Below are 26,119 nucleotides of genomic sequence, written 5' to 3'. Positions count from 1 at the left end.
TGTAGTGTGGTATAATGTGAAAAACAGCAAGTTCATACCAACCATCTTCCTTCAGAATACTCTTAACTGTGCCCTTAGAAACTTAATACAGCTATTTAATGCCTCCACATTCATTAAGTAATACATACCTTAAAATTAAAACAATGTGATCTTGGGGTACAAATAGCTCCATAAACAACTTAGCCTGGATTTTCTCATCAGCAGAAAAGGGTTAGAGTTCAAAGAAACCTGACCACCAAGATCTCTGCTTTTCCAATGAAATCTGGAATGAGACACCAACTGGAGGGGATCAATGGCATATAGCAACAATAACATCAAATAAACCAAGCAGCCAATCAGCTAGCCAGCTGAAAAAAATCCCAAAACAGCAGACAAGTAAAAAATACCAATTTTATTTGACTTTTTAAATATTTTACCAAATTAAATATAAAGCTTAAAGCATGCATATCGAAATTAAAATAAAACAAAAGGAATCTGATAAATATTAGGTACAATAATTGGTTTTGAAAATGTTTTCTCAGGGAATGACAGTGCATACATGCAAAATTAGTTTCTTCAAAGCTAGAGAAAGGTTTCAACAGTGTCGCCTGTTAAAAACAGTTACAAAATTTAAAAAGTCAGATTGCATACTGTATTTAACATCTCAACATCTTTAGTGTTTTTTTTAAAACAGCAAGAACAGTGTACATATAGTAGTAATTTTAAATCAGTGACTATACCTCTGAAGAATATGAAGGAGCAGGGTTACACTGATAGCAACTTCTGGATTTCTATCAGCTTTACAGAATAAAGACTGATTGTTTAGCTGTCACTATATTTGCAAATTCCAGGACCTTGATCTTTGGTTTTGTAAGAGAAATTGGCTGATCTAATGCCATGCAACTTGCCCTCAACACACTTCAGATACATGGAGCATGTAGTTTCTCTTTTCTGCATAGAAAAGCAAAAATTGAGATATCACTGCTTTTATCAAAATATATTATTTTGATTCACCTTAGTCATGGATGTGTGTTCAGATGTACTCCCTATGAGAAAACTATCTTACTGGCATTTCGAGGGATAGCTTAATTCTCTCTGCTCCTGCAACAAGTATCAAAGAACTGACTGAACTATGAGAGATTGGGTCTGAAACATGCCAACTGTGACATGCTTTAAAAGTTACCACTCTCCAAAAATGGCACCACAAAGATGACTACTGTTTCAAATAATATTTTAGTAAACCATGCTTATTACCACTACAAGCAAAATTAACAATAAATGCTGTATGGAACTACAGATATATGATAGAAATAAGTTATCCAGTCAATTCCACTCTACAGAAGTCTCTTCCCAATCCAATTACTTCTTCCCACCTAACTCAAGTATCCCTCTACTCTTGTTCTTGTATTATTATCTGTTTCAATCACCCAGATGACAGCGTGCTCTCTCATTCACTCTAAAATTCCTTCTACTGGACATCTGTTGATGTCTCATTCTTGTGGTCCTGCCAACAAGAGAGAATAGTTTCCTCAAAGCCATCCGATAAAACCCCTTCGTAAATTTAAAAACCTCCATCAGGTTGCCTCATATTGCTTTTTTCTGGAGAGAGAGAAAATCCTGTATAGTAAATCTTTCTTAATAGATAGCTAGGAGTTTCACAATACTGGTAACATTCTTATAATAAAAATTTTCCTTGTATTTTCTTCAATAACTTTTTTTTTGCAGTGTGGAGGTGAGAACTGTGCACTTTACCTCGGCTTTCAACTAGATCAAGCATGTTTGGATGAATGATGGTCGAACAGGCCAAAAGGGGCCGAATGGCTTAATACCTGCTCCTATTTTCTTTTATAAAAGTTCAACATTACTTCCCAGCTCTTGTTTTCTAATCCTGTATTACTTTGCACTCTGTGGACTTTATCAGTGTGTTGCCACCCTTCAGCGATGCATCCTAGTCCTAACTTGTTTCACTTCACTGCCTAGTTTTAGTAATTTGCCCTTCCAAGGATCAAGTGAATTTATTCCTCCCAAAGTCAACCACCTCTATATCGAAATCAATATTTCCACTTAACATTATGCCCTGTAAGAGTGTTTATGCTTTCCTGTATTTTACTGCAATTGTTCACATTATAGCCATGTGCCACCAATTTGCTGCCATCTGTGAATTTCTTATATATAATATATATATATTTCTGAGTCCAAGTGATTCTTTTGTATGCAAGTGAACAGTGGGCCTCATCACAGATTCCTCCAGGATACTACTTTAAGCCTTCTGCCAGTATTAAAAACTGGGCTTAACTCCTGTCCTATTGTTCTGTAACCACCTGTCTAAGCTTCAGCAACTAGATCAGTGAAACGTGCCTTGATTTTGTCATATGTCCTTTTATGCATCTTATTGAATGGCATTACATTGTGTTTGCTCTTTGCTTGCTTAACTAACAGAACTTAATAAAATTAGTTAAAGCTGGTTTTTCATTAAGGTATCAATTCTGACTTTAAATTATGCTCTCATAGTGAAAAACTGGGAATTGTTATCTCCCATTTTGTTGGGTGCTGTGTCAGCTTTCAGATCTTCAAGAGTACAAACACAGCACTTGAAAGTTATGGACGTGAATTATAACAGATGCCATATTGGCAAAAGTGGTGGCTCATTTACAATGAATGTCTCTGAAATATGAAGAGTACACCAATCTTAACCTCAGCATGATGCTATTTTAAACCAATGCTGCCATTACCATTCTCCAGCTAAACCTACTTCTAAATATCACATAATTAAACTAGTATTTCAGCAGCAGAAACCCCACAACCACCATCCTTTCACCACACCCATCCAACCCTACACACATACATAAGTAGCCCTTTTCAAATATATTCTCTCTTAAAAAGATGCAATTGATTGCTTCTGTCCATTGGTATGAATCGACAAGTAATATTGATTAAAGTTGTTTCAAGTTGAAAACGTTTACAGGGAGTAGCATAAAGAGTGCTGAAGGACCTTCTGGTGACCTTAAGTCTTCTGCCAAACCTAAGGCATGGATGCATGATTTGCTATTTGCCTAGAATACAGCAAGCCTCATATAATAAACAGAGGTGGCACGGCTACACTTCTAGAAGGACAGTGGGGAAGAATTGATAATGAATTGAAGAAGGGTTCTGACAAAGAAGCCACATCCTGCCACCGTGTTTGGGAAACCATTTGCCTAAATGAACCTCAGTGAAAAATACCAAGCAGCTTATGAAACATTTAACAGACTAGGTCTCAAGATTTGTGTTGGTCTGCTTCATCCTCAACACTAACTACACTTTGGGTATCTCATAAGCAAGAATGTGAGAAAGAGCAGGGCGATGCAAACTGAACTTTCCCTTTCTATCATGTTTATCCGTAAACTTATCCAAGTGCATTATCGATAACTACAACCCTAATTCTCCATTTACTAGGTCTCACATCTCAATATCCTTTTATCCTAACCACAATGCTACATAAAATCCAAAATAATACATCTCTAATGAAAATTTATAAATAGTAACCATGCCATGTTGCATACGAAGGTTTAACCAAGCTCCTGAAAAACATAGGAAGGAAGAGAGATGGTCTGAAGAGAAAATTTAGGGAGTTAGACAGACAGTTAAAAAGCTGGACCTCTGTGATTGTACTCTTGGGATTACTCCCCTGTGCCACGTGCTAGTGAAGCCAGAAATCAGGAAGATAGTACAATAGAACACCTAGCAAAAGAGCTGCTGTAGAAGGGAGGGCTTCAGGTACGTGGATCTTTGGGATCTCTTCTAGGCAGGTGGGTACTTACAAGAAGGATGGTTGCACCTAAACTGGATGGGCACCAATATCTTTGCAGGGAGATATGCTAGTGATACTCAGAACAGTTTAAACTAGTGTGGCGGGGGGGGGGGGGGGGGGGGGGGGGGGGAGGCAGCGGGAGGAGGTGGTCTCAGGAACTGGAGCAGTATGTCAGCAGTTGGAGCGATTGAAAAGACGGAGGTTAAATCAAGTCAGTTTGATAGCAAAATCAAGAAGGGCCAGGATAATGAACACGGCAGGAATGACGGTCTGAAGTGTATTTTAATGTAAGTTGCACTGCCGATTAGGGGGAATGTCACTGCTCCACCAGGTGAGGAAATCTTGGAGGTCTCATTCAACGAAGCCATATGGGGAGAGCTCAGGAATAAGAAAGGTGCAATCATTATGATGGCATTATATTATACGTCTCCCAGAGAACGAGAGGTAGAGAAGGGGTTAGATAGTCTTAGGCGAGGTTTAAAGGTCAGCACAACATTGTGGGCCAAAGGGCCTGTATTGCGTTGTACTGTTCTATGATTTTATGATATGCAGGCAGATCATGGAAAGATGCAAAAAACAACAGGGTTATTGTACTAGGCGTTTTAACTTCCCCAATATTGACTGGGACCCCCTTAGCGCCAGGCCTTAAATGGGGTAGAATTTGTTAGGTGCACCCTGGGTTTCTTGAAATAATATGTAGATAGTCCTACCAAGGATGGGGCTTTACTAGACCTTATTATGGGGAATAAGCCTAGTCAGGTGATCGAAGTTTCAGTCAGGGAGCATTTTGGGAACAGTAACCATAATTCTGCAAGTTTTATGATAGATCTGGATAAGGATGAGATTGGTTCTCGGGTATAAGCGCTAAAATGGGGGAAGGCTAATTACAACAGTATTAGGCAGGAATTAGAGAAAGTAGATTGGGAGTGGCTGTTAGAGGGTCAAATCAACATCTGACATTTGGGAGTATTTTAAAGGCCAGTTGATTAGAGTTCAGGACCAGCTTGTTCCTGTGAGGATGAAAGATAAAGATGGCAAAGCTCAGGAACCTTGGATTACAAGAGATATTGTAAGGTTAGCCAAAAAAAAGGAAGCATATTTAATGTTTAGGAAGCTGAAATCAAACAAAGCCCTTGAGAAATATAAGGGAAGCAGGAGAGAATTTAAACAAGAAATTAAGATGGCTAAAAGCTGCTATGAAGAGTCCTTGGCAAATAAGATTAAGGAGAATTCCAAGGCATTTTGTATTGGTATGTTATTGTACCGAGGTACAGTGAAAAACTTGCCTTGCATACTGATCATACAGGTCAGTTCATTGCACAGTGCAGTTACATTGAGTTAGTACAGAGTGCATTGATGTAGTACAGGTGAAAACAATAACAGTACAGAGTAAAGTGTCACAGCTACAGAGAAAGTGCAGTGCAATAAGGTGCAAAGTCACAATAAGGTAGATCGTGAAGTCATAGTCCATCTCATTGTATAAGGGAACCGTTCAATAGTCTTATCACAGTGGGGTAGAAGCTGTCCTTAAGTCTGGTGGTACGTGCCCTCAGGCTTCTATATCTTCTACCCGATGGAAGAGGAGAGAAGAGAGAATGTCCCGGGTGGGTGGGGTCTTTGATTATGCTGGCTGCTTCACCAAGACAACGAGAGGTAAAGATAGAGTCCAAGGAGGGGAGACTGGTGTCCATGATGCACTGGGCTGTGTCCACAACTTTCTGCAATTTCTTGCAGTCCTGGGCAGAGCTGTTGCCATACCAAGCCATGATACATCCAGATAGGATGCTTTCTATAGTGCATCGGTAAAAGTTGGTGAGAGTCAAAGGGGACAATCCAAATTTCTTTAGCCTCCTAAGGAAGTAGAGGCTCTGGTGAGCTTTCTTGGCTGTGGCACCTGCGTGATTTGACCAGGACAGGCTGTTGGTGATGTTCACTCCCAGGAACTTGAAGCTGTCAACCCTCTTGACCTCAGCACCATTGATGTAGACAGTCAATGACCAGCTCTTTTGTTTTGTTGACATTGAGGGAAAGGTTGTTGTCACGACACCATTCCACTAAGCTCTCTATCTCCTTCCTGTACTCCGACTTATTGCTGTTTGAGATACAACCTACAACGGTGGTATCATCTGCAAACTTGTAGATGGAGTTAGAGCAGAATCTGGCTACACATTCGTGAGTGTATAGGGAGTAGAGTAGAGGGCTGAGGACGCAGCCTTGTGGGGCACCAGTGTTGAGAATAATCGTGCCGGAGGTATTGCTGCCTATCCTCACTGATTGCGGTCTGTTTGTTACAAAGTCAAGGATCCAGTTACAGAGGGAGGTGTTGAGCCCTAGGTCTCGGAGTTTGGTGACAAGCTTGCTTGGGATTATTGTATTGAAGGCAGAGCTGTAGTCAAGAAACAAAAGTCTAACGTAGGTGTCTTTACTGTCCAGATGCTCCAAAGCTGAGTGCAGGGCCAGCGAGATGGTATCTGCTGTAGACCTGTTTCACCGATAGGCGAATTGCAGTGGGTCGAGATTGTCTGGGAGACTGGAGTTGATGCGTGCCATGACCAACCTCTCAAAGCACTTCATGATGGTGGATGTCAGAGCTACTGGTCGGTAGTCATTGAGGCATGTTACCTTGCTTTTCTTCGGTACCAGGATGATAGTGGTCTTCTTAAAACAGGTGGGAACCTGAGATCGAAGCAGGGAGACATTAAATATGTCCACAAATACTTCTGCCAGCTGATCAGCACAAGATCTGAGCACACGGCCAGAGACACCATCTGGGCCAGGTGCTTTCCTCGTGTTCACTCTCCGGAAGACTGATCTTACGTCCTCCACTGTGATGACAGGTTCAGCTGCACTGGAGGCTGTCAGGGTGGATGGCGACAATCCACTTCCCTTCTGTTCAAAAAATGCGTTAAGTTCATCAGGAAGGGATGCGCTGTTGTTAACTATGCAGCCCAACTTCATCTTCTATCCTGTTACTGGTATGTAAGCCCCTGCCATAGCTGAAGGCTGGTCAGAGACCTATTTTGAGTCGGTATTGCCTCTTGGCATCCCTGATAGCTTTCCGAAGGCCATACCTCAATTTCTTGTATAGATCAGGATCCCCAGATTTGTGTGCAGCAGTCCTCGCCTTCAGTAGGGAGTGGATCTCCCGGTTCATCCATGGTTTTCTGTTTGGGAACACCCATATTGTCCTCTTTGGTACACAGTCCTCAACACACTTGCTGATAAAGTCTGTGATGGTGGTGACATACTCATCAAGGCTGGTAGCTGCGTCTTTTAACATGGACCAGTCCACTGGCTCAAAGCAGTCACGTAGGAGCTCATCTGCTTCTTCAGACCAGCACTGCACGACTCTCTGTACCAGATCCTCCCATTTTAGTTTCTGTTTGTATGCAGGGAGAAGGAGCACAGCCTGGTGGTCTGATTTCCCAAAGTGAGGACGAGGGGTGGCTTGGAAGGCATCTTTGATGGTTGTATAGCAATGGTCAAGGGTGTTGGCGCCCCTGGTGGAGCAGGAGATGTGCTAATAGTATTTTGGTAACACATTCTTGAGGTTGGCCTGATTGAAGTCCCCTGCGATGATGAAGAGGGTCTCAGGGTATCCTGTCTCATGGTTGTTAGGAGCAAGAGGGTAGCTGAGCGTAGATCCACTCAAGAAAAGGAAATTTATGTATGGAGCCAGAGGAAGGAGCCAAGGTCGTTAATGAGTACTTCACATCAGTATTCGCAAAGGAGAAGGACATGGATGAAGGAGAGATTAGGGAGGAGTATATTGATATTCAAGGGCATGTCTATATTAAGGAGGAGGAGGAGTTAAGTGTCTTGAAAAACATTAAGATCGATAGGTCCTCACAATCTGATGGGATCCATCTGAAGGAAGCAAGGGAGGAGGATTGCTGGGGCCTTGAAAGAAAACTTTGTATCCTCATTAGCCATGGGCAAGGTACAGCCAGTGTTGTTCCATGTTTAGGAAGTGCAACAGGGTCAAATTAGAATATTATAGGCTGGTCAGCCTTATATCATTGCTATGGAGTTTTTGAAGAAATTTCTTAGGGATAGGATTTACTCACATTGGAAAAGCATGGAATTATTAGGGTTAGTTAGCATGACTGCACGTGGTGGGGGGGGGGGGGGGGGGGTAAAAGAGTCCTGCCTCTCAAATCTGAGTTTTTTTTTGAGGAAGTGAGGAATTGATGAAGATGACTGATGAATTTGAGGCAGTATGGATGGTGTCCATATGGCCTGTAGTAAAGCATTTGATAAGGCCCCTCATGGTTGGCTGGTCCAGAAGATTATCACATGGGATCCATCGTGAGTTGGTAAATTGGATCCAAAATTGGTTTGGCCATAGAATATAGAGGGTAGTGGTGGAGGTGTGTTTTTCTGACTGTAGGTCTATGACTAGTGATGTTCTGCAATGATCAGTGCTGGGACCTCCATTGTTTGTAATGTACTTTACTGATTTAGATAAAAATGTAGGTGGTCTGATTAGTAAATTTGCAAATGACATGAAAATTGGCAGAGTTGTGAATAGTGAGGAAGGTTGTCAAAGGATACAGCAGAATGTAGATCAGTTGGGAATTTAAGGTGGAGTTTAAATAGAAGTGTGAGATGATGCATTTTGGGAGGTCAAATGCAACAAGGAAGTATACTGTTAATGGCAGGACCCTCAGGAGCATTGATGTACAGAGGGATCTTGGAGCGCAAGTCCATAGCTCCCTGAAAATGGATATATCAGCAGGTAGGGTGGTAAAGAACATGTACAGCATGCTTGCCTTCATCAGTCTGGGCATCGTGTTGTTCCATTGTTTAGGAAGGGCAACATGTTCATATCCTGATTTGACCATCTTTAATGTGATTTGACTATCTTTAATGTAATTCACTGTTCACTATGAAGTGAAAATAACTTGCTTTTAGGAACCATTGAGAATAGTTACTCAAAACTGTTGCCAGGTGTTTATTGCAAAATCTGGAATGGTGGAATTGTAATGCATTTTACTGGAGCACCAAGAAGTAGGAACACAGAATTATAGTATTTAGATGCACACCAACCATGTCATTTCCAATACAATGGGAAACCCCACTTGCAAAGAATATAATTCAAGTTTTTTTGTACGGTAAAGGTCTGGAGAAATTTGTATATTATAGTAATTAAATATCAAGACAGGTACTCGAATGATTGCTGTGGTCCAAATTTGAAAAGAGTAACACTGGATTAGGCAGTGGCACAGTTCACATTGCAAGGCAGAAAGGATCCAAAGAAAGAAATAAATAGAAATGAATAAAATAGGCTGGAGACAAAGTTGTATCAGTAAAGGTGATCAGATGGAATCACATGGGTTGAGTGAAGGATAGCTTAGGGTCTTTACTTCCCTGAACACCCACTTAGTTACAGTTCTGGGGCTAAATGTAAAAAAAATTAAGGCAAGGTTGTCAAGGAACTATCAAAGTAGGTCTGCTTTGCTGGAACATTAGTCCACGACATTCAGGGAACAAAGACAATGCAGCATTGTTGATCCCTTGTGCTCTGAAAACATCATGGATCAACGAGTGTCACATACAAACCAGACTACATAAATGAGGCAAATTATTTGTCCAAAGGTATTAATAATTATTAAAGTACTTGGGGTTTTACAACCAACTTTATTCCTTTTTATAGGTGATTACCAAAAATTGCCAGATTCTAATCAATTTAGTTAACAATTTGTTATGATACCAAAATTAATTTCCTAGTTCAGTACTATAATCAATAATACTAACCATAGGTAACACACCAAGGTTCTGTGGATTTGCCTCAATCTCTTAATATTTAACCAAGTAAGCTACGTGCATGAAAAACACAATGATGCTGGAGGAACTCAGCAGGCCAGGCAGCATCTGTGGAGAAAAGCAGGCGGTCAATGTTTCGGGTCAGGACCTTTCTTCAGGACTGAAGATAAGAAAAGGGGAAGCCCAATATATCGGAGGGAAAAGCAGAGCAGTGATAGGTGGACAAAAGAGGGAAGGCAGGGTGGGCACAAGGTGGTGATAGGTAGATGCAGGTAAGAGATAGTGATAGGCAGGTGCAGGGGAGGAGGGGAGAGCAGATCCACCAGGGATGGGTCAAAGGTAAGGAGAGAGAAAAAAGGGTGGTAGAAAAAATAAGAGAGGAAAGGGAAGAGGCATGGTGTGCATTACCAGCAGTCATGTGGAAAGCAGAAGAGGAGGAAATATTCCCTGTGCTGCTCCCAGGCAGTTAAATATATAATAATATTAGGATATCATTTGTTTTTGATAGCTGTACTTTCCCCTTATATCCAGCTATATTTAAATTAATTATACTAAAAACATGACAAAATTCATAACAAAATCATAGTCTTTTTCCCAGGGTTGAAGGAGGAGGGCAGAGGTTTATGGTGAGAAGGAAGAGATTTAATAGGAGCCTGAAGGGCAACTTTTTCCACACTGAGGGTGGTCCATATGTGGAATGAGCTGCCAAAGGAAGTGGTTGAGGCAGGTACATTAACAACATGTAAAAGACACTTGAACAGGTACATGGATAGGAAAGGTTTAGAGGGATACGAGCCAAACGTGGGCAAATGGGACTAGCTTAGATGGGCATCTTCATTTGCATGGACCAATTGGGCCGAAGGGCCCATTTCCATGCGGTGTGATTGTAACGTAAGACAAGGCCAGTAAATTGTGAGAAGGAATGAAACAGAGCACTTCTGGTTTGCAAATTCTGGCACAAGATGTTTGCAAGAGGGTAACTGATACATATCTGGGAACTCTCCTGACTGGCCATTTTTGTTAAAGGTGCTATGCAAATATAAGTACTAGAGCCAAGGATATTGTTTAAGTTCAAATGCCATTTGGCAACTGTCATTGGGAGTTGAAGAGAATTCAAGATGTTTAAATATTATACCATTCAAAAGAAAGCTCTGTATTTCATGAGCAGGGGGAAAAAAGCTGAATGTGTCATTCAAAATTGAAATTTTGGTCAAATGTCATGTTCATATGGTCACACATTATTTTGAAACACATGACTCAAATATATCCAGTCTACTGCCAGTTTAAAATGGATTCTACATTTAGAAATCAAAGTCTGCAGGTCTTTGATAAAACAAATCATAGGATGCCACAGTGAATGCAAATTTATCAAGATTCCAAGAAGACAGCTACATATTTCCTGCGGAACAATTAATGTATTTCTTTTGGAGAAAATGTTATTTCTTCTGTGTCTACATGCATATTTCAACAGGTAGGTGAGCAGCTGAGGGCTAATTAACAACTCAGCATATTGATTTTAAACTACTGTTTTAATACAACAATTCACGAGGAGAGGGTAATGGAGGTGATGGAAAGAATATGGAAAGAATCTTAGTTTTATTCTGCTAACTTATCCAAACAATATAAAGTTACTAAAATGCAGATGTTTTTAACTTTGATGGTACATGAGAAAATCCTGTGCTGATTTGAAAACCAATTTTTCCATTGATGCTATTCCAGGAGACCAACTATCATCTGGATTTTACAGAACTAAGCTGGGCCCTTGTTTAACAATAATACTGCCAGTTAAAGGGTATCAGAGTTTGAACACTAACAATTTAACCTACTACATCAGGTTTCTATCATCCTTGTGAGAAGTAACCAGACTTTCAGCACAGGGAGTTTTGAACAATTCCTTGTGACTGGCCATTTGTGCATTTATACAAATGGTCCAATGAAGTTAACCACGAGTTACTAAGTAGTTTCAAATGGTGTCCACAAGGACTTCAGCAAGCCTTTGACAAGGTCCCACTTGGTAGGCTGGTCCAGAAGGTGAGATGGAATCCAGGATGAGCCAGCAAATTGGATATAAAAATCAGCTGAGTGGTAGGAGTCAGAGGGTGGTAGTGGAGGGTTGTTTATCAGATTGACCAGTGGTGTGCAGCAGGTATCGGTTCTGGGTCCTTTGTTGTTTGTTGTATATATTAATGATTTGGATGAGAATGTAGGTGGTGTTCAGGACAGCGAGAAAAGTTATCCGAGGTTACAGCAGGATATAGATCAACTGGGAAAGTGGGCAAAGGAATTACAGATGAAATCCAACTCAAACAAGAGTGAAGTGATGCATTTTGAGAAGTTAAATTGAGGCAGGACATAAATAATGAATGTCAGGACCCTGGGGAGTGTTCTTGAACAGAGGGACCTTGGGGTACAAGTACATTGTTCACTGAAAGTGGCAACATAGGTAATCAGAGTGGTGAGAAAGGCCCATGGCATTCTTGCTTTCGTCGGCCAAGGCACTGTGTTGGGATGTTATGTTATAATTGTACAAAACACTGTTAGACAGCACTGAGTATTGCGTGCAGTTCTGGTTACCACACTATTGGAATTATGTGATTAAGCTAGAGAGGGAGCAGAAAAGGGTCACAAAGATGTTGCCATAATTGAAGGGCTTAAGTTACAAGGAGAGATTGGATAGGCTGGGTTTGTTTTCACTTAAAGGAAGCTGAGAGGTTACATGATGGAAGTATATAAAATTATGAGAGGCATAGATAGGGTAGATAGCTAGTGTCTGTTTGACATAGCAGAGCTCCTAAAACTAGAGGGCATAGGTTTAAAGGTGAGAGGGAGGAGATTTAAAGGGAATCTGAGGGGTAAATTTTTCATACAGGGTAGGTAGTAGCTGGAATGACCTGCCTGAAGAGGTGATGGACGCAGAAAGAGTAACAACATGTAAGAGGCATCTGGACAGGTACAGTACATGATTGAGCAAGGTGTAGAGGGATGTGGAATTAATACAGGCAAGTGGAATTAGTAATAGATAGGCAAGATGGTCAGCAAAGACACTGTGGGCCTAAGGCCTTGTTCTATGCTGTACAATGCTATGACTCCATAAATATGGCTTACCTAACCAAGGTTTGCCAGGTAGAATATCTCTGTACGTCTGTCAATTCCTATGACAAAAAGTTATATAAAAAAACAAAATCAAGAATTCCATTTCAAATTCCAGCTTTCGAAAGAGAGAATTGTAGCTTTCAAAACGCTAAGGACGTCAAAAAGTACTTTACAACTAAAAGTATTTTTGAAATGCAGTTACTGTTGACATGATGACCAATTTTTGTACAGCAACCCCAACAAATAGCAATGACATGTTAACTGAGGAATAAAAAATTGGCAAAGACACTTTTTCCATTCTCTTTAATAAGCGTTACAGGATGCTTTATGCCCACCTTAGTCTACAAGGCTATGGCTTCATGACTCATCCAAACACCTCCAATAGTGCTGATGAAGAGTCTCAGACCTTGTGTTAACTCTGTTCCTCATTCCACAGATAATGCCTAACCTGCTGATGCTTCCACAATTTTCTGCTTTAATTTCAGATTTTCAGCATATGCGGTTTTGCTGAATTTCACCTCAAACACACTCTCCGTACTGTGGATTGGTCTCCTCCATTTGACTCAAACCCATTACTTTCTTTCTCTATGAAGGTTGGCATTCATTTTAATGAAGTCTGTTACAAGAATGAAGTTTACTGGTCACGTACTTGTCCTCTTAGAGAGATGTAGTATAGGAAATTAGGTGGAGGCGAGGTAGAGAGGGAGAGAGAAAACAACTATAGAATGGGGTAGAAAATATTTAATGCAGCATTATCAATCAAGATGACGAAAAATATTCTTAATAAACAGGTACCTTACAACAACGTCACTTCTTCAAAGTGCAGATCATTATTGAAACAAACCCACTTAACTTGCAAAATATATACTGATTTTATAAATCCTTCAGTACTTTCATTAGATCAAAATGAAGATATTGACTACTGGCAATAATTTCCTTATCATTATAGAACAATCTTCAAGCAGAAAATTGAAACAACTGATTTAAAACAAATCATTAAGATTTTGGATGGAATCTTTCTAAAACTGTACGATATCAAATTGTATTTATTAATTAATACGAATACTTCAGGAATGTAAACAAACTGAAACATCTGAACTCTGTTGCCACTTCGTTGACGTCAATTAGATATCAGAATCAGATATCCAAGGTTAAAAGCCATCAGCTCAAGTAGCTGTTGGGCCAACTTCAATCCCAAAGAATAAAATGAACTTTGAAATGTTAACATTTATTGCAACAATCAAATTGTTTTACAAAAAAAAAACATTATTGCAAATTAGTCTATTGCATTGAAAGTAGTGATAAATAATATGCAAACCACGTGGCTTTGCACATAAACTTACAATCAAATCGCCTTCAGGTGCAAAGCAAAAGAGCAGAATTTATAAGGAATCATGAAAAACAATAATGAACCAAGCTTAACGGTACAACAAATCTTAAGTCATGTTCATTAATTAAATTACGGACACAAACTTAAATAATAAACAATAAGGACACAACCTAAACATTTAACAACTGGCTAGCAGCAGACTTCGTCATTCTTCAGGCCAGGAAAGAAATGCCAAGGCAAAGAAACAGTTTTCACAAAATCTGAAACTGCAGTGAAAGTCAGCATGTACCAAAGGACAGAAAGACTTGTGCACTGAATTAAAACATTCATACTGTAATGGTTTTGGTTATCAATCTACTTCACTTCTTAGCCAGATTTTGCCCACTTAGACACTACATATCAAAACTGTCTTGACTGTCCAGTGCATCTACTTCTGCCCTTGCTAATATATCACCCAAACAATATTTCCCAAAGAATGCCTCTCAAATGATTGCCCAAATCTCAATGATCTTTAATTAATCTCTCCAGTTAGGGTTTCCCTCACCATTACTGATCTCCCTGCATCTTTTAAGGTAGTTTATTACACAATGTTCCTTCACAACCTTTGTTCTGTTCAGCAACACTATGGAACTGGCTAGTGCTAACCCCTAGTGCCACCAACCCCCACCCCCTTTTGCAAACTTCAAGCTTTTCCACCATTTCTATCTATTTACTCCTCTAAGACACCTTTTGCCTCTTCTAATAGCCTTTCAGGTGTCTCAGAAATTTCTTTGATAGAGCTCGAGATGTCTTAATGCATTTAAAGTCTCGATAATTGCAGTCTCCATAGCCTCTCAAGCTGTCAGTGGCCTGGTGGGATGGGGCAAGGAATAAAAGTGACTGAGATAACCAAACATATGGATTTAATATTAATGGTAAAAAGGTTCATGAGCTTCCCTCACTTGTTTCTGGAGATGAAGATGGAGTAGAATCACAGCATTGTTACTGCTCAGGAAATCATTTGGCCCAATTAATCAGTACCCTATCTATTCGCTCCAGCTGCCTTGCTCTTTTTTTTTATATATAGCTCTTTAATATTTTCCTGCATGTGTCTATCCAATTCCCCTTTGAAAACCCCTAACTGATTTTGCTTTCACCAACCTTGTAGTCAGCAAGTTCTGGGTCATCACTTTTCTCGTCTCAAAAAAAATTATATACATCCTCCAAATTTCTTTTTAAATTCACTTTAAACTTGTGCCCATTGGTTGGAACCAAATTTTCTATTTTTGTACCTAAATCAGTAATGATTTTGTACACCTCTCTTAAATCTCCCTTCAAACTTCTTTCTCCAAGGAGAACAAACTTAACTTCTTCAGTGTAACCTTAGAGCTGAAATCGTTCATGCCTTACTATTCTAGTAAATCTTTTCTGCACCCCCTCCTTGACCTTCACAACCTTACTAAAGCAGACAGGAGAGATTTGACAAGACAGTTTGAAGTAAAGAAAAGATACCAGAAGCTACCTTCACAGTCCAAGGTGACCTTAGAACAGTGAACTGCTTTAGCAGCTGACAGCAGAGTCTTATATTAATTTACGTATGGTTTAGGCAGATCTGAGGACTAATGGGTAAATCAGTTGCCCATCATATCTGTTCAAGTCTGCAGCTCTTAAAAAGTGCAGAATTGGGGGAGGGGAGTGGGAGTACAGGGAGTGACTAGAGCTCTGGTTTTTAAAGGGAACCAAGGTGTCAAAGCAGCGAAGTCTTAGTTGTGCAGATCAGTAGACCAATATCAGAAAAGTGACAACTTGAGGGACTGAAGATTAGTAGGTTGATTAAAATTACCAAGGATGAAAGTCGTTTGGTGCAGAGGTTGAAGGAGCAAAAATAAATCCCATTAAGAGTTTTTTTTAAATATTTACTTGGGTGAGCAATAGAGAATATGCATATTTTCATCATCAATTTGAACTACTTGGACATCAAAGATTTCTTTATTAAAATGCTAACAGATTGTCAGGCAGCTTTGGCTATCTATCCAATAATATCATCTAATTTGCAATGAGAACCAAATGAAAAGTAAAGCACCTCCATAATCTCAGTCTACTACAGTTAAAAACACACTGGTATCCTGCTTGGCACTATCCCACAGAGCACCTATTTGTCATGGCACTCTTGACCCTTCCTGTCCAAATGCTCTCAGGTACGCATCCCCCTGTACTTTATAAAAGGCATCCACTCAAGCTGCACACTGCTATACCAGGAACTTAGTGCAATATCCTGTCCTCCTTGCAATTGCACTGGGAACATAAGTATTGGAAGCCTCGCATTAATCCTTGCCCTCCACTGGCACAATCCAGCAACAAGTCCCCTCACGGCTCAATGTGGAGAAAATGCCTGAGTGGGCTGGGGTGAAAGGTGCAGTTGCACAACTCTTGAGATGTAGGGCTCAGGACAGCACTCTGGCCCACAACTTGAATGCAGTTGCTGGAGATTGGTAGCACTTGACCCACATGTTGACAGACAGCCCAGATCCTAATATCCCTCTACACCTTCTGCCACATGTGATGGAAGCGACAGATTCCCCTCTCCTTTTTATCTTCACAGCTCTCCTTAGATCAGAGATTACTGTATGGTACCGAGCTCAATAGGTAGTCACAAGGCAATTAATTGCTTGATTTGTGCCAGGTTTCCAGCACAGCAGTGGGAAGGACAGAAGCTGGTGCTGGGTTTCCACTACAGCTGCAAAGTATATTGCAATACTGACCCCGCTTTGTGCTGATGCCATTAACTCTTTCATTCCTGGGAACACATTCTGTGCTAATCAATTACCAGAGTAAAGTCAAAATGGTTCAACTGGTTACAGCTTTAAATGCATGTATTTTATCCAGGGCACACAATTTAGATTCTAAAAGTTTATCCAATATACATACAAATGAAATCACTCATGAAGTAGCAGAAAGCAATGACAGATCCAAGTTTTCTTCAATTATGAAGTACTTTTAATGATCTGAGAGGTTCTGTATAATCATTTACAAGAAACAAAAACACTTTTTTGTTAACGTGTACTCCATAAATAACCTGTTGCCACATCCCAAGAACAAATGAAAATTTACTGTCCCAGGTGGTTCAACAGTCAGTTCCAGGTCCCACAGCTAACATTTGAAGAGTTCTGCATTTTGAAGTCCCCAGGTTGTGTGCCAAGGCCAATTGAGGCAACAGTACACAAACACTCATTTAAAATTAATACTGAATGAGTAAAATAATAAAAATATCACTTATTTTATGTATTGAGAATGCAGATATTTGTTTTATAGAATTAAAATTAGATGGAGAGCCTGAATTTTTATACAGCCCAGTTAAAGAGACATACTAGTGCATGATACATTCCAAAAGCACAGAGCAACAGATCTAAAGACTTCAGTATTGCTTCACTAGATTCTCACCAGAGAAGACACCCCAGATTGCAGAGGGCATGAACGAGTTCTGCTTGCATGAACAGTAAGTGATGTTAAACTGCTGTGTAAAGTCTCTTTTTCTTTAGCTGAGTTTGTTTTCTCTAGATGCTCCTACCAAAAGTAATTGACATCCATTTTCTTTAATGCTCTCTTTCCCTACTTTTCCTCTAGCCATGAGACAGTTTGACAGTCTGATACAATCTTGTCACCCCACACATAGAGAATCATATTCAAACTGCTCAAAAGGCCACCCATAAACCTGGAAACTTTCCAGATATTACTAGAGTCTCCGATAACTAATGAAAAAGGATCAGGGCCCCAAAGACTGGAGCCAAATCCAGATCACTGCTGGCTGAGCTGTCCCACCATTCAACCCAACCCCCTCCCCCAACTCCCAGACTCCCCACAGCCAGAAATGAACATTAGAGAGACTTCAGAGTTGCACATACAACAATTGTAGCCAACACACACAAAATGCTGGAGGTACTCAGCAGGTCAAGCAGCATCTTTGGAGGGAAATAAACAGCTGACATTTTGGGTCAAGACCCTTCCCGAAACGTCAACTGTTTATTTCCTTCCAAAGATGCTGCCTGACCTGCTGAGTTCCTCCAGCATTTTGTGTGCGTTGCTCCAGATTCCAGCATCTGCAGAATCTCTTGTGTCAACAACTATAGGCTACAGTTTGACAAAGCTCAGACTGACCTCACCACAAAACTGCTCAAGCATTTGGCTCATTGTGTCAACTCTTTGGAAGTACTGCTCAAGTAGTTCCTCCTCCTTGCTTTTTTCTCTTAGTCCTGGAAATTTTTTCCATCAAGTAATCATCTAATTCCCTTTTGAGAATTACTAATGAATTTGCCTCAACCGACCTTTCAGGTGGTGTATCTAACATCAAGGCAACTAGCTACGTATAAACATTTTTATCTCCCTCTGGCTCCTTTATCAACTGCATGAAATCAATGTTCACTGATTATCAAACCTCCTGTTTTTCCTATGTACACACTTTATAATTCCGAACATTTCTATTAAACATTCAATTGAAATATCCCATTAACCAACTTATTTGAATCCATCTAATTTACTGATTACTCTATTCTAATTAATCTCCACTGCACACCCTTTATCCTTTCTAAAGTACGATTCCTAGAGTTGGCTGCAATCTTCCAGTTGAGACCTAAATAGTGACTTAAGGATTAAGGATAACCCTTTCAATGCATATACAGGATTTGTCATTGCTAGAAATGGTGAGCATTTATTGACCATTTCTGACTGCCCTCAAGAAGGTGGAGACGAGTTGCCTGGCTGAACCCCGGCCATCCTTGGTATTCCCAGAGTTTTAATGGATCAGACACTTTGGGTTTTTGAAACAGTGACGAAGACGGACTGGCAATATACCTCCAAGTCATGAAGGTGAATAACTTTAAGAACTTAAAGAAACCTTGCAGGTGATGGCATTTCATGCACCTATTACCACTGTCATTCTTAGGTAGTAGAGGCAGTGGTTTTGGGAGGTGTTGTGGAAGAAGTCTTGTTAAGCTGCTGCAGAGCATTTGATAGATTGTACATGCTGCAGTCGTAATGCACCAATGATGGATGACGCAAATGTGGTGTTAAGTTTTATTGGGGCTATACTAATCCAGGCAAGTGGAGACAATTTCAGTGCACTCTTGACTTGTGCTCTGTGGATGGTAGAAGAGCTATAGGGAAATCAGGTGGTGAGAGTCTTATCACAGACTGCCCAACATTTTACCCCTTCTTGTTGCCATGATTTTTTTTGCAACTTTCTGCTCAATTATGATTCCTTGTATGGTGGTAAGAGATACAGCAAAGATTATGAAATTGAATATCAGGAGCAAAGATTCAGACAGTGTCTAGTTTGAGATTATCATGGGCTGGTACTTGTGTGCTGCTAATTTATCAGCCCACGTCTGAATTTCAGATATATGCTGTTTCATTATCTGAGAAGATGCAATCAGAACTGTTCAATCAGCATCCATTCCATTTCTGACCGAGGGGTGACAGTCATTCATTAAGCTACTAATGATGGTTGGCTGAGTATACTGCCCCAAGGAAGTTCAGCATTCACGTCTTAAGACCAAAACAATTAGTTTCCAAAAACAGCAATCATTTTCCTTGTAGTGACCCCAGGCAGTGGAGTGCATTTTCCATGATTTTCAATGCCCTCTATTTAACTAGGGCTCTAATGTCAAACACTCACTTCACTTTCAGAATTCAACTATTTTGTACACATTTCGATTAAGACTGTAATAGGTTTGAAGCAAAATGGTCCCGACCAAATACAAAACAAATGTTAGTGAGCATGGTATTGATCAGTAAGTAGTGCTTGATGGAAGATGTTATCAACAGAGCTATGACTTTGCTGATGATTGAAAATTGGCTAATGGGCAGTAATTAGTCTGATTGAATTTGCTGTATAATTTTTCACATTATCAGTTAGATGGCAGTATTGTGGCTATAGTTTGGCTACAGGTGTAATTAGTCTATTGCACAAGTTTTCAGCACTACATTGCATTCAGCTGTTCCTTGATGTCATACAAAGTGAACTGATTTGGCTGAAGACTGGCTTCAACAACGGAAACTTCAGGAGACAGGAATGAGGCATGTCAGGCTGAGAATTATGAGCAAACAATTTAATCTTGTCTTTTGCACTCACATGCTGGGTTCTGGCATCACTCAGATTGGAATGTTCATGAAGTTTCCTCATGCCTTTAACTGCCTACCACAACTGCTTGAGGGTGGACTGCACAGTTTTCATCATAATCCAATTATTGTGGGATCACTTTGCTCATTTCAATGCATGCTGCGAGCATTTAGTCTTATGCTGTAGTTTCACTGGGTAAGCACCACACTTTTAATTATGCTTAGTACTCCTCTTGGCATGCTCTGCCCTGAAACCAGGGCTGTCCTTTGGGTTGAATGTAATCCAAATGAGGGATATTCTGGGCCATGAGTTTACACAAGAATGGTGGAATATAATTCTGCAACTGCTGCTGCCCATTCTTGAATGCCCTCTTATGAGCTCTTAAATTTATTTTGATCTGTCCCATTTAGCATATCCTTAACATGAAGATGACACCATCTCCACAAAGAACTCTGAACGGCTACTTCTCCCTATTCTGTCATAAAGAGGGTGAGATCAAGTAGGACATTTCCACATATTGGTTCGCTCACCACATGCCAAAGGCTTGTTCCAGCGGCAAGTCCTTCAAGACACCGTTTCTTTAGTCAGAAGTAATGCTATCAAACCATTCTCAGGTAATTAATATTGAAGTACACCACATCTATATTTTGTGCCCTTGTTATCCTCAGTACTTTACTCTGCAGATTTTAAATATGGTACAATACTGGGAAATCAGTTGAGAAGATGTGGTAGATGCTAAGATGCAAGAGATTTCCTTGTTCTGCATTTGTTTTTGTGGACTGTAAAGCTTATGATATAGACTCACAGGGCCACTTCCTCCACCACCTCATGGTCTACCTTGCCGGCGGAACAAAACTTATCAGAGATTATAATAGAGATGCCCAGAACACTTGCTGAAAGATATAATTCTGAGAGTGCATTTCTGCAAGTCAGACTGTTGATTGACTAATCTCCAAGCTCGCTGTCCTAATTTAGGCACATTACCAAACATTCATGAGAAGAATATTTCAGGGTTGACTGGGCTTGGTGCATCATAAGCAACTGACAAGATGCTGGAGGAACTCAGTGGGTCAGGCAGCATCTGTGAAGAGAAATGGACAGTCAAAGTTTTGGGTCAAGACCCTTCATCTGAACTGAAAGAAAGAGGGGAGATAGCTAGTAAAAAGCCAAAGAAAAGGGGTGGAGCAAAAGCTAGCAAGTGATAGGTGGATGCAGGTGAGGGGTGATAGGCCGATGGAGAAGGGGCCGATGGAGAAGGGGACAAAAGCTGAGAATTGATAGATGGAGATGACAAAGGGCTGAGGATGATGGAATCTGATAGGAAAGGAAGGTGTAGCCTGCAATTAAGGGAGGTGGGGAGGGCAGATGGGACCAGCAGGGGAAGGGAACCAGTGGAAGGAGTATGGGTGATGAGCAGCTGGAGTAGGTGGCAAAAGGGAAAGAAATAGGGTAATAGAGGCTGGGGTGAGTGTTGGAAGAACTGGATTGATAAGGAGGAGAGGGAAAAGGGACAGTGGGGGAGCAGTTGACCTGAAAGTGGAGAATTCAATGCTTATGCCATCAGGTTGTAAACTACCCAGGTGGAATACAAGGTGCTGTTCTTCTAGACTGCATTTAGCCTCACCCTGGCAATGCAAGGTGCCAAGGACATGTCGGTGTGGGAATGGAGGGGGTGGGGGGAGGGAGAATTAAACTGGCTAGCAACCAGGAGTTCCAGATAGTCAGTAGAGTTTTTGTCTTTATCATGTTTTGACATAAGGATTTGTTCACTTATTTCAGAGAATAGTTAAGTGTCAACAATAATGTGAAGGACCCAGAGTTGTGTATAAACAAGACCAGATAAGAATGGCTGATTTCTTTCCCTAAAGTTGATGAATCAGATGGGTTTTTAACAATAATCCCAGAATTTCACAATGATTACTGATACTTGGCAATTTAAAAAAAAATAATGGTATGCAAATTATCTAGCTGACATCACGGATCTGCAGCGTTATTCAAGGCCTCTGGATTACTAGTTAAATAACACTCATACTACCATCCCCAGAAATTCACAAGTTTTAATGCATTTCATAAAGCCATTAATCTCTTAGTTTTATTTGCAACCTCCTTCACTCCACAAAACTATTAATTTTTCCTGCCACCTTTAGGGACTCATGATTGTAAATACCAAGGTTTCCCTTAGCTTGCCCACGTTTTAAAATGTTACCATTTCAGTATATTGCCTCTCATGCTGCTTCTTTCCAAAATACACTACTCCATTATATTAGATATAATCTGCAAAGACAGACCCTGGCATGGATGATGTAATCTTTTGGGACATTGAAAGATATGATTCTGACTACGTCAGGCTGTTATTTAACTAATCTGATATAGCTCTTTGCAAGTCCCCAGTTTTCCTTCTCTATTGGACATTGGGAAACCATTTGGGCTTTTACAATTTTCAGATTGTTTTAAGATCACCTTTAGTAATATTTTCCCCCAGATGCAATGAAACAATTTAAAAATACATTTCACATCCTAGAGACACAAAACTGCTTTGTTTCATTTAAGAATTCAGTAGTTTAAAGAAAATACCAATCAAAAATATTTGTACAAACATAAACTAAAGAAATGTTAAAATGAAAAGTACTACCACAAAATTAAAAAAATATATTTAATATAACCAGCTTACCATATGCAAATACTGTAGACATTAGGATGTGACTGTTTGGTGGATTCTCTATGCCAAGTGAATGGCAGCAAATTTCATGTCAGGGCATTGCTAAACACAAAATGACTAAGAAATCTCTCTTTCACAATCTCACCCTACCACTAACACTAACCAAGGACGATATTCCATGTTGACAAGATATATTACCAGTTAAAACTGAAAGTGTCTATACAAACTTAACCACAACAATAACTTGTTTTGGGGAAGGGGCTGAAATTTAGAACTCAAATACAAGTGTTCTTTTTAAGGTTAAAAACAAATAATATCGATCTATTAAAGTTCAAGAATATCACAGTGCTTGAAAGTTCAACTGTATTAAATTCAAATGCACTTCCCTTTATAATTCTGATTTTATACAATAGTTTGCTAATACTTCACTGTATTGCTGTGTTTTATAAAAATCAAAAAGACCTTACAAAATATTCTACTTGTATTTAAAGACTTCCATACCACAATACTCAAAACAAGGCTTGAAGTTTGTCAAGAAGTGGTTCCTTGCTGGCAACCAAATCTCACACTCTCCATGAGCTTCATCATGCCATGTGCTGCCACGTGCATTCTCTACTCAAAAGATCCAGGACTTCTCATCACTCCTTGCTCTATTTCCAATCTACAAACATTAACTGCTCAAGAAACAAAGGACTGCAGATGCTGGAATCTGGATGAAAAACGATGATGCTGGAGGAAGTCAGCAGGCCAGGCAGCATCCGTGGAGAAAAGCAGGCCGTCAACGTTTTGGGTCAGGACCCTTCTTCAGGACTGAACAAAGGAAAAGGGGAAACCCAATATATAGGAGGGAAAAGCAGGGCAGAGATGGGTGGACAAAAGAGGGGAGGCAGGGTGGTGATAGGTAGATGCAGGTAAGAGATAAGTGATAGGCAGGTGCAGGGAGCAGGGGAGAGCAGATCCACTGGAGGATGGGTAAAAGGTAAGAAAAGAGAGGGAACAAAAAAAAGAGGCTAGGAAAGGGAAGAAGAGAAGCAGCATGGTGGGGATGGTGGGGACGAGGGTTTGTGGGGAAGGGGGATGGGGATTACCTAAAGTGGGAGAGTTCAATATTCATGCCATTAGGCTGCAAGGTTCCAAGATGGTAAGTGAGGTGCTGTTCTCCAGTTTGCACTTGGAATTCTCCTGGCAGTGGAGGAGGCCGAGGACTGACATATCAGTGACAGTGTGGGAGGGGGAGTTGAAGTGACTGGCAACGGGAAGATGCAGGTTGTGGTTAAGGAAAGAGCGCAGGTGTTCTGCAAGATGGTCACCTAGTCTGTGTTTCGTCTCACCAATGTACAGGAGGCCACACTTGTAGCACAGGATGCAGTAGATGATATTATGGGAGGTGCAGGTAAATCTCTGTCTCACCTGAAAGGACTGTTTGGGTCCCTGGATGGAGGTGATGTAGGGGCAGGTATTGCACCTATGACGGGGACAGTGGAAAGTTCCTGGGGTGGGAGCAAAATGGATGGGTGGGGAAGTGAACAAGGGAGTCATGGAGAGAGCAGTCCCTGTGATAGGCAGAAAGGAGTGGGGAGGGGAAGATATGCTTGGTGATGAGGTCCAGTTGGAGATAGTGGGAGTGGCAGAGAATGTGTTGGATATGTAGGCTGGTGGAATGAAATGCGAGGACAAGGGGGACCCTATCCCTGTTGGGTCTGGGAGGGGTGGAGCTGAAAGCAGAGGTGTAGGAAATGGCAGAGATGCGGGTGCAAGCTCTCTTGACCACAGTAGGGGGGAAGCCCTGGTTAGGAAAGAAGTTGGACATCTCGGATGTCCTGGAGTGGAAAGCCTCATCATGGGAGCAGATGTGGCAGAGAAACTGAGAAAAAGGGGTAGCATCCTTGCAAGAGACAGGGTGGGAGGAGCTGTAAATTGGGGTAGCTGTGGGCATCCATGGGTTTGTAGAAGATGTCAGTGGATAAGGAATCTCCTGAGATGGAGATGGAAAGATCGAGGAAGGAGAGAGGTGTCAGAGATAGTCCAAGTGAATTGGAGACCTGGGTGAAAATTAGTGGCAAACTCTTGTTTCTAACCGGGGCTTCGCCCCCCCCACCCCCCCGACTGTGGTTGAGAGAGCTCGCACCCATATCCCTGCCATTTCCCGCACCTCTGCTCTCACCCCCATTATTCTATACTGATTATACACTGGCAAAAGAAAACAAGAACAAGACATACAAATCCTAATAAAAAGTAAATATGTCCCAATTATAGCTTGTGAAAAATGGCAGTCTTCAAGATCTTACACAGTCTCTCAATTTATTTGCATCATAATTATTTGTTCATTTAAAGTTAATGAGATGGTAGTACTGGTCTGGAAAATTTTTGGATTGTTGGATATTACCCCAATTCATACACCAACACTTCAATCCACTAATTTTTCCAGATGTTATACAGTTGGTGTATTAATAATTTTTTTCGTGAACCAACTTTAAAGGGAGCATGGGAAACGGGGCCTCAGACAGATTGAAGGGAACATGGGAAACAGAACCAGGGGAGCCAGACGTTGAACCATCAAGATTTCCAAACAATCAATGGATTATCAGAGCTTAACTGTATTTGCATTTCATATAAATGTGTTGCACATTTAATCACTCATGGTTGATTTGAGTAATGTACACTGCAACCCAATATCCCTATTTCAATCTATATTAACTAAATGACAAGTTACTTATTCAATAATCTAAATTCTCCATCAGAAAGCAACAATTCAATCCTGTAAGGAACAATGACCCTTAAGGTTTATGTAGCTTAAATACCTGTATTTTTGAAGACCAACAGTAATAGTTGTGAGCTATTGGGCCTATTGGACTGGATTTATCTATTGACTGAATCTAATCTAGTTGGTAACTTGCATCTCCCATGATCCTACTACAACAAATGAAATTCTGGAGTCATCAGGTATTTCAGATTGCACCTGAACAAAGTAATTTATCACGATTTATCAAAGTTGTATGTAATGGGACTCGCCCAACATTTTTCTTCCTTTCATCCTCAATAAAATGTGCCTTCACACATCTTCAGTTTACTTATTCCAAAGCCATTGACTTGTCCTTTTTACAGGATTTTCTCAAACAGCAGAGACAAATACAAAACAAAATATACATTGTCAAACACCGATATTGGCAGCAGGTACACTAAATGGAATTTTCTTCAAAATTCATTACAATATACCAGAACCTAAAACTGACAAACAAAACGCTATGTAAACAATTATTCTGAAGACATCTCTATAATTTTCTCTTATCTATGAAATGTAAAATATTAAATCATGAAATCATATTTGCAAATCAAACATGATAAATATATAAATATATTTAAAATGTGATAATATTTTTTCAATTGTTCATTCAATCATTCTACTGA

The 26,119-nt window shown here is 40.4% G+C and overlaps 1 protein-coding gene across 7 annotated transcripts in view; it reads right to left on the bottom strand.

Moving 5' to 3' along the window:
* nfat5b (nuclear factor of activated T cells 5b) overlaps nucleotides 1-26,119 on the bottom strand; it is a 151,558-nt gene that overhangs the window by 100,475 nt on the left and 24,964 nt on the right. Inside the window, exon 2 of one of the 7 annotated variants that reach the window (XM_052028037.1) lies at nucleotides 129-262. The exons of 5 other annotated variants lie outside the window; for them this stretch is intronic. The gene's annotated coding sequence lies outside the window, so the exon portion shown is untranslated. Of the gene's footprint in view, nucleotides 1-128; nucleotides 263-12,640; nucleotides 12,688-26,119 lie in introns of all 7 variants that reach the window. One more of the 7 variants, XM_052028038.1, reaches the window with a different exon arrangement.

This window comes from Pristis pectinata, chromosome 13, assembly GCF_009764475.1.
Source record: "Pristis pectinata isolate sPriPec2 chromosome 13, sPriPec2.1.pri, whole genome shotgun sequence".
In the NCBI taxonomy this organism is placed as follows: Eukaryota; Metazoa; Chordata; class Chondrichthyes; order Rhinopristiformes; family Pristidae; genus Pristis; species Pristis pectinata.
This window is presented reverse-complemented; position numbering and strand designations above follow the sequence as displayed.